General features: G+C 43.8%; 1 protein-coding gene across 5 annotated transcripts in view; it reads left to right on the forward strand.

The window, feature by feature from the left end:
- The window catches only part of LOC138163863 (transmembrane protein 263-like), a 384530-nt gene that overhangs the window by 27150 nt on the left and 341446 nt on the right, over positions 1 to 15934 (forward strand). Inside the window, exon 2 of one of the 5 annotated variants that reach the window (XM_069091487.1) lies at positions 8489 to 8543. The exons of the other annotated variants lie outside the window; for them this stretch is intronic. The gene's annotated coding sequence lies outside the window, so the exon portion shown is untranslated. The remainder of the gene's footprint in view (positions 1 to 8488; positions 8544 to 15934) is intronic. 5 annotated transcript variants of the gene reach the window in all.

The following is a 15934-nucleotide window of genomic DNA, read 5'->3' on the forward strand; positions in this document are numbered from 1 at the left end:
CCAGCTCTGACATTCCAGCTTCCCAATCCCTTTCAGCACCAACATTCCCAGCTAGGATGGAGGGGGGCAGCTTTCACATTCTCTCCTATCAGCAGTCTTGGTAATCCTACGGCATAGGGACTTTGGACTCATTTCATCCTCCTGTCACCTTTACTAAGTGGCATTTATGGCTACCCAGAGTCATAGAAGCTTGGAATTTTCTGTTTGGTCTAAGAGGAAGCACAGCTTTTTCACAGAGAATACCACATTACCCTTTTGTCCACTTACATGATGAGTTGGGGGCTGGCCAGCATGTCCACACAACATCTTTTTGGGGATTCTTGATTATCTGGTGACAAGTGAGTCTGGAGCTGTTCTTACTTTTGTGGAAAAGGTCTACTAACAAACTGGACAGCTGAAACAATTTATCTGGAAATAAGAGGGATTTGGGTGTTGTAGCTATTGTTGTTTTCATGAACTAATGAATAACTGTAGAAAAATGGGAGAATTTTAGAGCTGAAAGAGTTTGGAGAAATTGAGTCCAATCCATTTTTGCCATAGATGAGAAAACAGGCTTAAGGGAGACAGATGACTTGCCAAAGAACACTGGAAGTGAGGGGCAGCCCTCAGACCAGAAAGCAGGACTCTGGGAAGCATTGCTCAGGAGTCCTCTCTTCCATAGTGACCTTGGACTTGAGACTTTGTGTTCTAGTTAAGTGCAATTCAACAAGCATACTCTCAAGAAAAGTTGCCTTTTGTTTTTATACCACAGTCATTTCTCCTGAACACTCCCCTCTCCCACCATATTGAATATCATCTCAAGAAGATCATGTGAGGAGGAAGAAAGGACTAACTAACCCTTTACCCCGATGAGGACAAGCTTAGGTCCAGGGCGAGAGGGAACAGAATGGGCATACTGGGTGTGGGGGGAGGCCAGAAAGGGGGTGACCACAGCCTGTGCCAAGGCTCAGAAACCCAGCATTGAGTTCTTGGGAACAGCAAGGAGGCAGGTTTGTAGTGATATGTAAAAACATTGGAAAGGTAGACCAAGCTTAGAATGTGAAGGGATTGAGTGGTTGAAATTCTTCTTTGAAAGCATTTTCTATTTTCATAAATGCTGATGCTCATTCCCTCCAACTGGTATGATTTGTATTTCTCACGCTGCTAAGCCCTGAGTACCCTGCTAGTGTCAGGGGGTATTTTCTGGGAACATACACTATTCCCACCAAGAAACCTGAGGCCCTTATTTTCAGTTGTATTTCTCAGTTGAAAACTGCCTTAGAGAATTGCCACAAAATATGATGTCAGCTCTGAGAAAGATCATTGGGGGCTTGTGGGAGCCTGAGACTGATGTTTCCAAGTTTTGCCTCCTATGGGAGTAGGAACCGCAAAGAAATAATTTGCTTCTACCTGACGTTCATCCCAAAATATATCTTCAGGGGAACAAGGAGCTGGGACTGTCATGAGGGATATGTAGGGATTGCCTTCAGGAAAATGGTAATTTCCTCTTGAGCTGTAGTAATACAGCTTGCACATTTTAAAATCCACTGGTTTCAGAAGACACCTGCCTTCCCATAGGCTCTATCGGAAGCTTCCTGGCCAGGCTCTGCTGCTGTTTCTTTGGGGGCAGCTGCATGAAGATTTTCCTTTGTGTGACCAGGTTTTCAAACGCTACACCAGAGAAACACATGCTGAGGCAACTCCAGCCAAGCCGCAAAGACTGGTCTGCTTGCCATTGCTCAAGCACAGCATTGCCATCTCCCCTTCTGTGGCTTTGCCCACCTGGAATGCTCAGTCCCCTCACCTCCAGCCCCCCTTTCCTTTAGAACTTCAAATCCTGCCTGCTGCTGGAGGTCATTTCCAATCCTCCCAGCTGTCCTGCCTCCCCTCTTCAGATTACTTTCCATTTACACTGTACCTGTCTTATAGTACCTGGTTATTTAAATGTTGTCTCCCTCATTGTAGTTTGAGTTACTTGGAGGCAGGGACTATTTTTTGCCTTTCTTTGTGTCCCCAGCATTTAGTACGTAGGTTTACATAGTAAGCCCTTAATAAATGCGCGTTAACTGCCTGACAGTGTGAGCCTGGAAACACTGTGCTTTTGTCATTTGAGGCAGCCCTGTTATGTTCAGGAATGCTTATCATTAGAGGGTAGATGAACAGGCAAGGATTTATTGACTGTAGCCGCTCATGAAGACCACCTCCCAAGCTGTAGAGAGACTGGTGTGGCCTAGTGGACAGAGAACTGAACTGGGACCTTGGGTGACGCCAGCCTCAGACACTTAGCAGTGTGTGGCATTGGGCAGGTTACCTTACCTCCTTGAGACTCAGTTTCCTTATGTGTAAAATGAGGCCTGTGGGATCTGTAGCTCTCACTTTCCAAGGTTATCATGCTGCTCAAATGATGAGGTCTCACTTTGCAAACCTTTAAAGCACTATACATGCCAACTTCCCCTTCAGCTTCTTCCTCCTCCTCTTTTCCTGTTATTATCATTGAAAATTCTTTTTTCATATCTGTTTGATAGAAATCAGATAGAAAGGGTCCTGGGACAAGTCACTATCCTGCTATTATTCTTTTACATATATATTTTTGCTTTTTTGGAGGAGGGAAGGCAGGGTAATTGGGGTTAAGTGACTTACCCAAGGTCACATGGCTAGTAAGTGTTAAGTGTCTGAGGTCAGATTTGAACTCAGGTCCTCCTGACTCCAGGGCTGGTGCTCTATTCACTGCACCACCTAGCCACCCCTATTCTTTTATATTTAATGTTCTGTGGGTTGTTGCCAGTGTAGGTAAAATAACTTTTTTATAGTTGAATAAAAGTAACGGCTCATGAGCTTCTCTTCCCTGTGCTCACTGTAGGCATCTTTGGGACAGCTCTGGGAGCAGGCCAAGTTTCAGGATGAGAAATGCCTTATCCCATTCCTGCATGGTTGGGATTATATCTGCTAGGTCTCTATGACTCCACACAGCATGGAGTGAGGAGTACTTGGCATGAAAACATCTAATAAAAATCCTGTGCCTAAGTTCTTAAAGATCTGTGTTCCATGCAGGCCATTGGAGTTGACAGTTGGGTCCAGGCTGATGCTCTGGTTCTGATGCAGTCCATTCGTTGTGTTCTCTGGGGTGTTTTGAGGACTGTATCTGTAATGTGGGCATTAGTCCCCTGACAGGTCCTGAGACACAGTGAGCTTTTGACACATCATTCAAGCCACTCGTGTCTTGCTAGGTATCTGGTAGGCACAGTCCCTGCTTATTTTCATATTGCATGTTGTCTGTTGATTCATTGCATAATCTGCTTGGATCCCCAAGGGCCGGCTTCTTCAGGACAAGTTTTCTGTAATTTGGCACCACTGACCTGGTTCTGAATTGACACCATAAGCTCTAATGCTGTTTCCGTAAACAGTCACATCACCCAGTCATTTGTTCATTGTTTTTTGGGATGTATTGTTAGTCGAGTGCATGTGTATGTTATCTGCAGAGGGCCTTGAGATTCCACTCATCAGATGGAGTAAAAGTGCTCCTACTTACACTGGAAGAGTCCAGTGGAGTTGTACCCATTATCAGCCTTTACTGTTTCTCTGTGAAGTGCTGTTTGCTTGTTCCAGAAATATTTCCGTAGGTTTTTAAATAACTGTTTAGTATGTGTTATGAGAATGTCTATCAGTCTTTTTGATAGGTGAGAAAAGGGTTCATTTTTTTAGTGCCTGCCTTACAGTGATGGGTTCTGTCTTCTGTTAATTCTCTTTGATAGTTTTATGTTTGATTTGTCTTGCCTGAAGGAGGAGACCAAGGTGTTTGTTGTAATTATTGCCTTCATCCATTGCTTAACTTGACTTCTAGACTCAAGCTCTTGGAGCCTTCAGTCTCCATCTTCATTTGCAGCACATTAAGAATTCTACACTTGGAGAGTCCATACAACATTTTTTTTTAAACATTGGAGAAAAACAACATGAGAAGAAGTTTAATGTGTCTTTTGGTGAAACCATATAGCTTGATATCATCCAGTACATCAAATAATAAGATGTTTTGGTCCCACTGCCTCTTTCATTTAAGTGGATTTAGTGGATTTAAAGGTAGGCAGAACCATAATGAGCTTAAACTCTCCTTGAAAAACGCCACACATTATGTCAGTTGTCTTTGACATCATCATGGGCAGCATGTTGGAAATAGAGAAGAGCTTTACAGTAATCATCAGCCACTCTAGCATTTTCATCGTACTTGAGTCTGTGCTCTGTGTTTGCGTTACATGAATAAGCATAAGTTGCTGTTATGCATCCTTTGTTCTCAAAGAGGACCCATGACATCGCAGGGTGATGTCTTGACTTGCACATGAATTGGATTTAAGTGAGGCAGAGCTGGGCAAAGAAGTCAGCCTCACTCTCTCCTCCAGAGTCATCAAGGTCCAACGTGGAACTCAGTCAGAGGCTTTGAAATAGCCGACAAGACTCTATAGACATCATGTTATCCTGAGACAGATTGTTCAGTGCTTCCTTAGCCTTCTGACTTCTGGGCTGGACCACCATTGTGGTCTTCTTTCTGGAATTCTGGCCGGCCTTGCCCTAGAGTCTCTTGCTTCATTCTTCTCTGGACACCTTCCGGTTGGCTCATGGCTCATCCACTTGAGAGACTGAGATTGAAACTGAGTCTCTTCACTCTCTTGTACTATGTGACGTCCCTTTGATTGTCAGCCCTAATGTCACAAAGTGTCCTTGTAACGCAGAGTCCTGGTGAAACAAGAAGGAAAAAGGTCTCCGTGTATTAGGGATAGAACAGGGAATAGTCTCCTTGATAGAAGTTCACTTAAGTCAGAGTCAGACTTATCTTTCTGAAACTCCATTAAATTCATTTGAAGAAATGGTTGTGGAGTACTTGTTATGTACATATAGCCCATACACTGTGCACATCTGAGGCTCAAAAAGACAAGTAAGACAGAGCCCCTGGATTCAAACAACTTACCGCCACCATTAAACTAGAAAAGGAACAGTATCCTCCTCCTCCTTCCTCCTCCTCCTCTTCTTTCTCCTCCTCATACTTAATGCTTTTGATAGCACTTGATGGTTTATGATCTGCTTTCTTCATGATAGCCCAGAGAGGTCATTGTGTAAGTATTCGTGACCCTATTTTATAGAGAGGAGTCTCAAATAATGACTGTGGTTAGCCCAAAATCATGCAGTCAGAAAGTGGCAGAATCAGGGTTGAAATTGTTGATTGTCACTCTAATGCTAATAGGAATATACCAAGTATATAAGAAAGGTATAAAGTGCTCTGACAGTTTGAGAAGGGAACTCCTCTCTGGCTGTGGGATTAGGGAAGTTTTCACAGAGCCATGGGTCCTGGATGGGGCATATTAGAGCTAGATTGCCAGCCTAGATGTGGGGAGTTTAACCTGGTGGGCAGGAGGGAGATACTGAAGGTTTTTGGCCAGTGTAGTGATGTGAGCAGGACTGGACACAAGGAAGGTGGCTCTGATGTGAGCATATGGTATGGAATGGAGTGCTCAGAGACTGCAGCTCCACTGAAGGCAGGCTGGTAGGCTAACTGGCATCTCAAAGTTCCTTCCAGCCCCTGATTGGATTGTGACATTCTTCAGTCCTTTATTCAACAGAATTTATTAATCATCTCTTGTATGCAGGACATCATACCAGTCCCCAGGGTATAGATGCTTAATAAATGCCTGTTGAATTGAATTTGTAGAATTTGCTTTTGGCCCAGACCTGTGTTTTCATTAGGGTAGAGTGCATCCAATATACAAACTCCCTCTCTGCCCCTTATGCTCCTCAAGAGATGCCTGACCCCTTCAGAGGGTAAGTGGCTCGTCCAGAATCACACGACCACTGCATCCAAGCAGGATTTGAACACAGGTCTTCCTGCCTCCACAGCAGGTCTTCCTTCTACTGCACCAAGAAAACTGAGCATCCAATATTTTCCAAGTCTTGTGCTAGGGAAGGGAAAAAATGAGCATGAATAAGAGTTCTCTTCTCCCATGAAGCTTCTAGTCTAGCAGGAGTAAGACACAAACACCTCTAACAGTCTAAAGACAGTATTCTGTGATAAGCCACTGGAGAGTTGGGTGCCAGCAGCTTTTGGTGTGAGGTCGGGAGGAGCTCTGTTTTCCATCTCTGTGGCTTCTCTGTGTTTTGGAGAGAACCTCTAGGGGTCTCTTTCTGTTTAGTTTCAGAAGGCCTGTTTCCATTCGTTCACTGTGTGTGTCCAGAGCACTTTAGGCAAGACCTCCCAAGCAAGCTTATTGGTGACTTCTCAGATGATTTTGTCTCTGGGTTGATTTCATCCTGATTCCCCAAACATGTCTTAAAGAATTTCATGTACACAGCTGAATCTTAATTTCTGTCTTCTGCCAGCCCTCGGCATTCCTGAAACATCCTCAGAATGGATAGAAAATAGATCTAGTGCAATGAATTTTGACTTCCTCTAGGCTTCCTTTATGCATAGAAAATTCCTGATGTGTTGAGAACTTGGCTTAGCATAAATCTGCTCTTGATTTCCTCAGTCTATCTCCTGATTTTCACCAAATATGCTGCAGAATACATAAATGCTAGCACTGTGGCTTAGCCAGGGCCAGAGACACAGAGGAGAGGAGAATGCACCTTGACTCCTGAGCTGCTGTCTCTCCAGGGAAGATCCTGTAGGTTCCTACATCTATCAGTCTGTCAGTAGGCATTTATTAAGTGTCTGCTATGTGCGGGGGGCAACTAGGTGATAACACTGGATAGAATGCTGAGCCTGGAGTCAGGAAGACTCTTCTTCATGAGTTCAAATCTGGCCTAAGACCCTTACTAGCTGTGTGACCTTGAGCAAGTCACTTAATCCTGTTTGCCTCAGTTTCCTTGATTATAAATTGAGCTGGAAAAGGAAATGGCAAGCCACTCCAGTGTCTTTGCCAAGAAAATTCCAAATGGGATCACAAAGAGTCAGACACAACTGAAATAACTGAACAACAGTTAAGCTCTATGCCAGGTGCTGATAATGTAAATACAAATTTGAAATAGTTCCTGCCCTCAGGGAGCTTGCATTCCACTTGGGGGGGGCAGAATGTATATAAATACATTTTTACAAAATTAATGCAAGGTAATTTTTGGAAGGAGTCACTGGCAGCTGGGAAGCTGTGATCAAGAAAAGCCTAAATAAAAGTGGAACTTTAGCCAAGCTGTTTGTGCAGCCCATGCAAATGTATCCCCCATGGAGATGAAAGGTTAAAATCATGGGTAAGGAACAACAAAATAAGCTTGGTCAGACTGTAGAGTACATGAAGGAGTAACATGAGACTAGAGAGGGAAACTGGAAGTACATGAACATGGAGAGATTGAAGGCCCCGTGAATCCACATCAGCTTGAACAATGGGCACAAAATGGGGCCAGGCTCTTGTTGGAAGAAGGGGGCGAAGGAAAGGACTCCGTGGGGCAGGAGTCTGGACTTCATGAGCTCTAAGTCCATCTAGCTTCCTCAGAACAGGAATCAGAAGATTTGGTGTGTAATCCTTATAGTGAGGAGACCCGTAGACTTGAAGACAAACAACTAGGTTTTGAAAACCCAACATGTTAGCTTCTTGCTAGCTGTGTATCTTAATCTTTCTCAGTATCACTTTCTTCATCTGTATATGCAACTTCCTTCTTGTTGGAGACCAGGAGAAGGCAAGAATATGAATGGGTTGTCCAAGTAAGGTTGACCTTGCCCTTAAAGCTTTGGAGAAAGCTGAAGGATCATGACCATGGAGCTTTTTCTACGGAGACTGAGAACAGAAGAGGGGGAGTGGCTAGGCTGGTGTGTGAACTGGGGAAGGAGCACGGTTGTAGAAGATGTCATTGCATGATGGTGGGTAGATGCTGATGCGTATTTCCCTTGGGCCCTAAACTGAGAGAATCAGTTAAGTGTGGCAGAGGTCCCACCCCTCATTATCATAGATATGGAGCAGAGTAAAGACTGAGCACATACCATGCACCCGCCAGCCCTAGAATACGGAAGAGCAATGATGGATATCCCAGTATGGGATCCAGCCAAGGACACTGGCCCTGTTCCCTGTCCCTGTGCCTGGACAATCTAAGGCCTCAGCCTGGTTGGAGGGTGTGCCTCAAGACTGGTTTGAGGTTGCTTGGGTCTCAGTGATGATTGTTGTAATGTGTATAGACAAAACTACATATAGCAAGGCCATGCTTGTGTGATTGACTACATTATAACATAATTTGTATGTGATTGAAGCCCACTGATAACTAGGAAATACCAGAAGGGGTCAGAGACACTGTGAGCCACAGATGTAATTAATAAATACACACAGACACTACACTCTTAAACTAAGGACTCTCCCCACACCGCCTCACTGTCCAAGGGGTGAAGCTAATAGGATAGAGTCAACACTCTGAGAACTACAGAAGTATTAACAGAGTGTATCTTACTTACTCAGCAGTACACCTGCTGGTTAAATAGAAAATTATAATTTCATCAAATTTCTAAGGTCCCTTCTGGCTCTGACATTCTTTGTTCTATTTTTCTAAGGTCCCTTCAGCACTAGCATGAATGGGGGAGTAACTTACTCCAAGTCCCAGAACTGGTGAGTATCCCAGAGTAACAAAATCCCAGGATAAGGGATATCAGTGATCATCTCATCAATCTATACCTAAGTTATGATTCAAATTCAATATCTCTGACTCCAAACCTAGTCCTCCTTCTTCTTTACCTGGATCTTTTTTGGTAGAAAGCAGTCTTCTTTTTCCAGGTGATTATTTGTGGAACAGAAACTCATTGCTACTTTCTTTTGAGATATTCTATCAGTCCTCGAGACAAACAGATATCTTCCTAGCACTGGGAGATGTGAGGCATAGAGATGACCATATTGCAGCAGGAAGATGAAAGGGAAACATGTTCCTGGTTTGATTAGCAACAACTCACATTTCTGTAACATTTTAAGGTTTATAGAGTACTCTCGTCAAAACAACACAATGAGATTGAAAGCACAAGTATTATTACCCCCATTTGACAAATGAGGAAACTGAGGCTTAAATAGTGTGGGCTTTGAAGTAGAAAAGGTCCCATGTGCACAGCCAGCCAGCCCTTAGTATCTGTATTTTATTTTCAGTTCCTTGTGATAATAATAATTGCAATAGCTAGCAGGGAAATAACATTAATGTATGCAAAATATTTTTGTTTTCATGTTGGCTCATTTGAATCTCCCTACAACTCTGATAAGAAGGTACTGTTCTTATCTCCATGTTACAGATGAGGAGACTGAAGCAGGGAGTTGGTGCCTGTCACAGAGTCCCACAGACAGAGTATCTGAGGCAGGTTTGGCCTTCAGGTCTTCCCGACTCCAGGCCCAGCGCTCTATCAGCTGTGCCATCCAATTTCAACTTAAGTGGGTTTCGGGTTGAGGTTTTCCGGTGTTACTGCCTTCTGGCCCTCAAGCAGAGTACAGAAAACTTGTTTGTGGGAGATTCTAACCACCCTTTCTTCTTAGATTCTCTCTTCTCCCTTGGTTTTTGTAACACAGCTCTCTCCTGGTTCCCCTCCTACCTGTCAGACCAGCCCTTCTCAGTCTCTTTTGCTGCATCTTCATCCTGGTTGTACTTGCTAATAGTGAGTATCCCCCAAGGCTGTGCCCTGGACCCTCTTCTCTTCTCTCTCTAGACTATTTCCCTTGGTGATCTCATCAGCACCCATGGAATCAGTACTAACCTGTGCTGATGATTCTCAAATCTGCTCATCCCTTATCCTGCCCTAAGTTCTCTGCTGGCCTCCATCTCACATTTCCCACTTCCTTTTGGACATTTTGAACAGAATGTCTCTTAGATGTCTTAAACTCAACACGTCCCAGACTGAGCTGATTATCTTTTCCATTACCATGAGCCCTCCCCTCTTCCTCACTTTCCTGTTACTATGGGGTCATGCAACCTAGCTGTCATCCTGGACTCCCCATTCTCTCTCACCCCCCCCCATATTCAATCAGTTGCCAAATGCTGTCATTTCTTTGTAATACCTTTGTCCTAACATTGCCGGCACTGTCGTGCAGCCTGCATCACCTAATGCCTGAACAACTGCTGGTTGGTCTCTGCCTTTAGTTTCCCCCTGCTCTGGTCTATCCTCCACTTGACTGTCAAATTGATCTCCCCAAAGCACAAGTTTGACCATATTCCTCCTGTTCAGTAGATCTTAGTGGTTCCCTATTGCCTCCAGGATCCAATATAAAACTCTGACATGCAGATTCCTTCATAACTTGCCCCCTGCCTTTCTGGTCTTCTACTTATACTTCCCACCCCACCCCGTACACACCCTGTAATCCAGTGACTTTGATCCCATTTTTCCATGGTCCTCATACATGACACTCTGTCTCCCATCTCAAGGTACTTTCCCTGGCTGCCCCCTAAGCCTGGAGCTCTCTCCCTCCTCGTCTCCCCCGTCTGGCTTCCCTGGCCTCCTTCCAGCCTCAGCTGATGTCCCACCTTCTCCAGAAGCCTATCCCAGCCCTCCTCAATCCTGGTGCCTCCTGTGTAAAGAGTGTTTGTACAAAGGTGTTTGCGCATCGTCTGTCTCTCCTCCTCGACTGTGAGCTCCTTGAGAGCAGGAGCTGTCTTTTGCCTTTCTCTGTACCCCCCGTGTTTAGTACAATGCCTGGGAAATAGTTGGTGTTCAATAAATGCTTGTTGACTTGACATGTTGTAGAGGAAATTCCTGTTCAGGCAGAGAGTTAGACTAGGAAGCCCAGTGATTGTGATCTGTGCACAAAGTGCAGGCTGGTCACCTTCCTAGAAGAGAAGGTAGGGTCCAAGGAAACCTGTCCACATGCCATGTTATCAGGGCTGTTCCATGGAAGAAGGGAATGAACCTTATAAAGAACAAAGAGCTTCTCTGGCTCCTACAGGGGCTAGTAGATCAAGAGGTGTTACCAAAGGAGAACTTTCCAGTGAGGGTCCATAGTGGTGGTTGGTGACTCTGGGCCAAGGGGTCCTGAGGTGACTTATAGAAAGACTGGTTGACTGTCTTGTTGGTTGGTGTGTCCAGAGCACAACAGAGAATCTCCGAACATTTACAAAAAACAGGTAACTACTGTCTGCTGATTCACACGGACAAAAACAGTATTTCCATGATAAATCTAGTAAGCCTGGTCAAAGATTTCAAGTCTAGGGCTAGAGAAACATGGGTGGTGTCCTTATGAACACTGCCAGCTGAATTCAAGGGCTTCAGAAACAAAAGTGCACCACAGAGTTAGAAGATAATGTCCAATCTGGAACAGGGTTGGCATTTACATAGCTTAGACTATAGAAATGACCCACCCTTGGCCAGAGATGAAGCACATCTAACAAAGTCTAATAAGAATGAATGTACTTAGAGCATTGCCAATCTAACCAAAAGTTCTTCAAGCTGAAAAGGGGAAGCAAGGGAGAAAACTGACAGAGATATCCAGCAACCTACAGACCATAGAGACTACTACAGTGCAGAAAGAAGTACAGACATCAAAGGATGGGTCAGCAGTAACACCCATGACCTACACACAAACGTGCAAAATATGGGTGATGAGCGAGGAGTAATAGAGAGCCCAGCCCAAGGGGACAGATCTAAAATGAAACCTCAACTAGGTTGTGGCTACTGGGGCAGAGGAGGGATTATTCTTTATCTGGATCTTGGATTTCATTGGTATAGGGACTTCCCTTTGAGGAAGCTCCTTCTCCCAATGCAGATCAACAACTGCTTGGAAACTTAGAGTCTTTATTGCTCTTACTGGGCCCTGACATGATGAGTGACTTGCCCAGGGCCTCACAGTCAGTTTATATCCAAGTTAAAACTTGAACTCAGGTCTCCCTGACTCTGAATCCAACTCTCAGTCCATTAGTCCACCTCTGTGGGTTCATATACCTTATGGAAACAACTCGCAAGTTTGAGGTAGGTTGGCGTGAAGCGACTTGGTGGATGTGGAACGACATGCACCGTCTGACTCTATTGATGCGTTGTTTAGTTTTGCTGAACTGGTTCCCCTCCCCCCTTTTTATTTCTTGTTATAACAGATAACTCTAAGTGGAGGAAGGGGGAGGGATATATTGAGAAATAAAGGTTATGTAAAAAGAAAAAAATATCAATAAATTGATGTTAAAATCCTTGAAAAGAGGTAGATACATGTGAAGAAATACAGAAACCAAGGTGGAGAAGCACAGTGGGTGAACATTTGAGTAAAACTCAGTAGAGGCAAGAACAGAAGCTCCCTGTTGAGGCTGACTCTCCCCTGGCCATCCACTTACCAGCCACCTTGACCTCTGGAAAAGAGACAGTGACCTGGATGACCTAGCCCTTAAAGCTCCCCACCTTCTACCTGATGTCCTGATTAGTGAGGGCCTCAGAGGACCTGCCGTATCTAGGCAGGCCCCATCCATGCTTGCTGCCTTGCTCTTATCCTCTAGCTTCTCTGCCTCCACCATCTACCAGTTCTAGGATCACCCTCAAACCAATACTGCCATTGCTATGCTAAAGAATGTTTTGGTCCACTATGATATACACCATCCCTGTAACTTTGAAAGCCAAAATACCCTCTCCCTGGTCACCACTGTCTGGCATGTGTTATCTCTCCTGTAAGCACTGTGTCACTTTTCCCCTTTTGTTTATTCATTCATCCATGCATACATTCAAATAGAGGAAGTAGACAAGTTCAGGAAACAAATCTTAATCCAGTCCCCAAAACAAGGTGGAGTAGTGATAGGCAACTTCATTTATTCACATATAATTTGCTTTCTGCCAAAAGCTGTAAAGCCAATTATTTCTTGACTGGTTATTGTTATTTAGTCATTTCAGTCATATCTGATTTTTGTGACCAAATTTGGGGTTTTCTTGGCAAAGACACTGGAGGGGTTTGCTGTTTTCTTCTCTAGCTCATTTTACAGGTGAAAAAAACTGAGGCAAGCAGGGTGAGGTGACTTGCCCATGGTCACGCAGGTAGTACTAATCTGAGGCCAGATTTGAACTTAGGAAGAGGAGCCTTCCTGACACCAGACCCTGTGCTGTATCCACATCAGTGCCATCTAGCTGCCCTTGCCTGTACCTAATGATAATTTCATCCTTCAAAAGTCTGAAGAATCAAGATAAAATTCTCTTCTAGATATGTTTCTCACTAATATAAGGAACTGGTTGCTACAAGTGGAAGTGATGAGAATCTTGGAGGGAAATGATCACTCTCTCCTGGAGTTTCTGATGGAGAGGGAAGGAAAATCCTGGAATACTCTGACATCAACCCTAAGTTATAGGGAAGCAAGTAACAAAAGTGTTCTGATGAAGTGTAGGTAGAATTCCATGGATTAAAACTCTATGGGGAAGTCAGGGCAAAAGGGGTAGAAAGTTCCCAAGAATTCTATCCAGTAGACACAGAAAAGCTCTAAAAAGAAGGGGCTGGGGATACACAAGGAACTCATCCACCAACTTAAATTTTTTAAATTTTCTGAAGAGATGGCAGATGACAGCACGGTCCATAAGAATAGGGTCAGGGGAGGGGGGCGGAGTCAAGATGGCAGAGTAGAAACAGGACTTCCCCGCAGCTCCGGCTTCCACCTCCTCCAATTCATGTAAAAAATGAGTCTAAACAAACTTTGGAGCTACAGAACCCAAAAAATGACAGAGAGAAGCTAACCTCCCGCTGAAGACAGTCTGTCAGGCCAGGAGAAAAGGGCCAGCACAACCCTGTGGGAGCTGAGCCCAGCCCTGTGTGAGCCTATGGTATAAGCCTCGGGGTGGTCACAACCAGCTGCCTGCTGGAGGGACTCCAGATCACCAGCAGCTGTGGCAGTTTCCAGGATTATCAACCCATAGATGCTAAGGCTAAAGTGAAAGGTCAGTGAAGTGTGGACTTTGGGAACAGGGAGTTTGGGAGTGCGGACTAGCCTTTACCCCCTGGAGGGAGAAGCAGCAGAGGACCCCAACTGTGCAGCCACCGCCACAGCTTCTTCAGAGCTCCTGGCCTGAAGATTGTAGGGGAACCAAGTTTCCAGTCTGAGGGGGTAATTGCTCTTGCTCTAACCTGCTTGGATCTGGATTGCTGTCTGGGGTGGAGGTCCTGGGGTACGTGACCAGGTGCCAGAGCATGTGGAGGCTTCAGACAGGGCACCCAACTAATAGCTCCAGCAGCTGTGCAAACCCAAGCTATTTGGGACAAAGCTCCCCACTCTGGAAGAAGAGTTTTACTGTGGCAAAAAGCTCAAAAGTCAAGTAATTGAGTGACAACATGAGCAAGCAAAGGAAGCAAAGCAGAGCAATCCGACATTAGATTTTTGGGGACAAAATTTGGGAACAAAAAGGGTCAAAGCATGGAACAGGAGGAAGACAGTGAAGTCAGAACTCCTGCACCAAAAGCTTCTAAGAAAAATATGAGCTGGTTACAGGCCATAGAGAAGCTTAAGAAGGATTTTGAAAACCAAATAAGAGAAGCAGAGGAAAAAATGGGAAGAGAAATGAAAATGATGCAAGAAAATTATGAAATGAGAGTCAACCACCTGACTGAAGAAAATAACACTTCAAAAAATAGACTAACTCAAATGGCAAAAGAGGCTCAAAAAGCCAATGAAGAGAAGAATGCCTTAAAAAGCCTAATTTGCCAGATGGAAAAAGAATCTCAAAAGCTCACTGAAGAGAATCATTCCTTCAGAATTAGATTGGAGCAAATGGAAGCAATTTTTGAACTTTTTGAGAAATCAAGATACTATTAAACAGGGAGGCTAGGTGGTGCAGTGAGCAGAGAACTGGCCCTGGAGTCAGGAGGACCTGAGTTCAAATCCGTCCCTAGACACAACACAAAAACTAGCCAGGTGACATTGGGCAAGTCACTCAACCCCAATTGCCCTCCAAAAAGCAAAAAAAAAAAAAAAAGATACTATTAAACAGATCCAAACAAATGAAAAAATAGAAGGCAATGTGAAATATCTCATTGGAAAGACCACTGACCTGAAAAATAGATTCAGGAGAGATAATTTAAAAATTATTAGACTAACTGAAAGCCGTGATCAAAAAAGAACCTAGAAATCATCCTTCAAGAAATTCTTAAGGAAAATTGCCCTGATGTTTTAGAACCAGAGGGCAAAATAGAGGCTGAAAGAATCTGCCAATCATCTCCTGAAAAAGATCCCAAAAAGAAAACTCCTAGGGATATTATAGCCAGGTTCCAGAGTTCCAAAGTCAAGGAGAAAATATTACAAGCAGCCAAGAAGAAACAATTTGAATATTGTGTAAACACAATCAGGATAACCCAGGATCTGGCAGCTTCTACACTGAGGGATCGAAGGGCTGGGAATATGATATTCTGGAGGTCAAAGGAGCTGGGATTAAAACCAAGAATCACCTACCCAGCAAAACTGAGTATCATGTTCCAGGGGAAAATATGGTAATTCAATGAAATAGAGGACTTTCAAGCATTCTTGATGAAAAAAATGGAGTTGAATAGAAAATTTGACATTGTGATACAAGAAGCAAAAGAAGCATGAGAAGGTAAACAGGGAAAAGAAATTATAAGGAACTTATCAGAGTTGAACTATTTACATTCCTATATGGAAAAATGATAATTGTAATTTATGAAACTTTCCTTAGTATAAGAATAATTGAAGGGAATAGAAATTTATATATATATATATGTATGTATACATACATACATATGTCTATATAGGAGGGCATATGGGAGTATGAATACATATGTGAGTGTGTGTATATATGTGTACAGGTATACATAGACAGAGGGCACAGGACCAATTGAATAGGAAGGGATGATACTTAAAAGGTGAAATTGAGAGATGAGAGAGGAATATAATGAGAGGAGATGGGGAGAGACCGAATGGGGTAAATTATCTCATATAGAAGAGGCAAGGGAAAACTTACAATTGAGGGGAAGAACAGGAAAGCAAAAGGGAATGAGTCAACCTTACTCTCATTGAATTTGGCTTAGGGAGGGAATGACATACACTGACATACACACTAAATAGAGTA

This window comes from Petaurus breviceps, unplaced genomic scaffold, assembly GCF_028583685.1.
Source record: "Petaurus breviceps papuanus isolate PSGF00001 unplaced genomic scaffold, PetGlider_PUasm1.0 188, whole genome shotgun sequence".
NCBI classification, from domain to species: domain Eukaryota; kingdom Metazoa; phylum Chordata; class Mammalia; order Diprotodontia; family Petauridae; genus Petaurus; species Petaurus breviceps.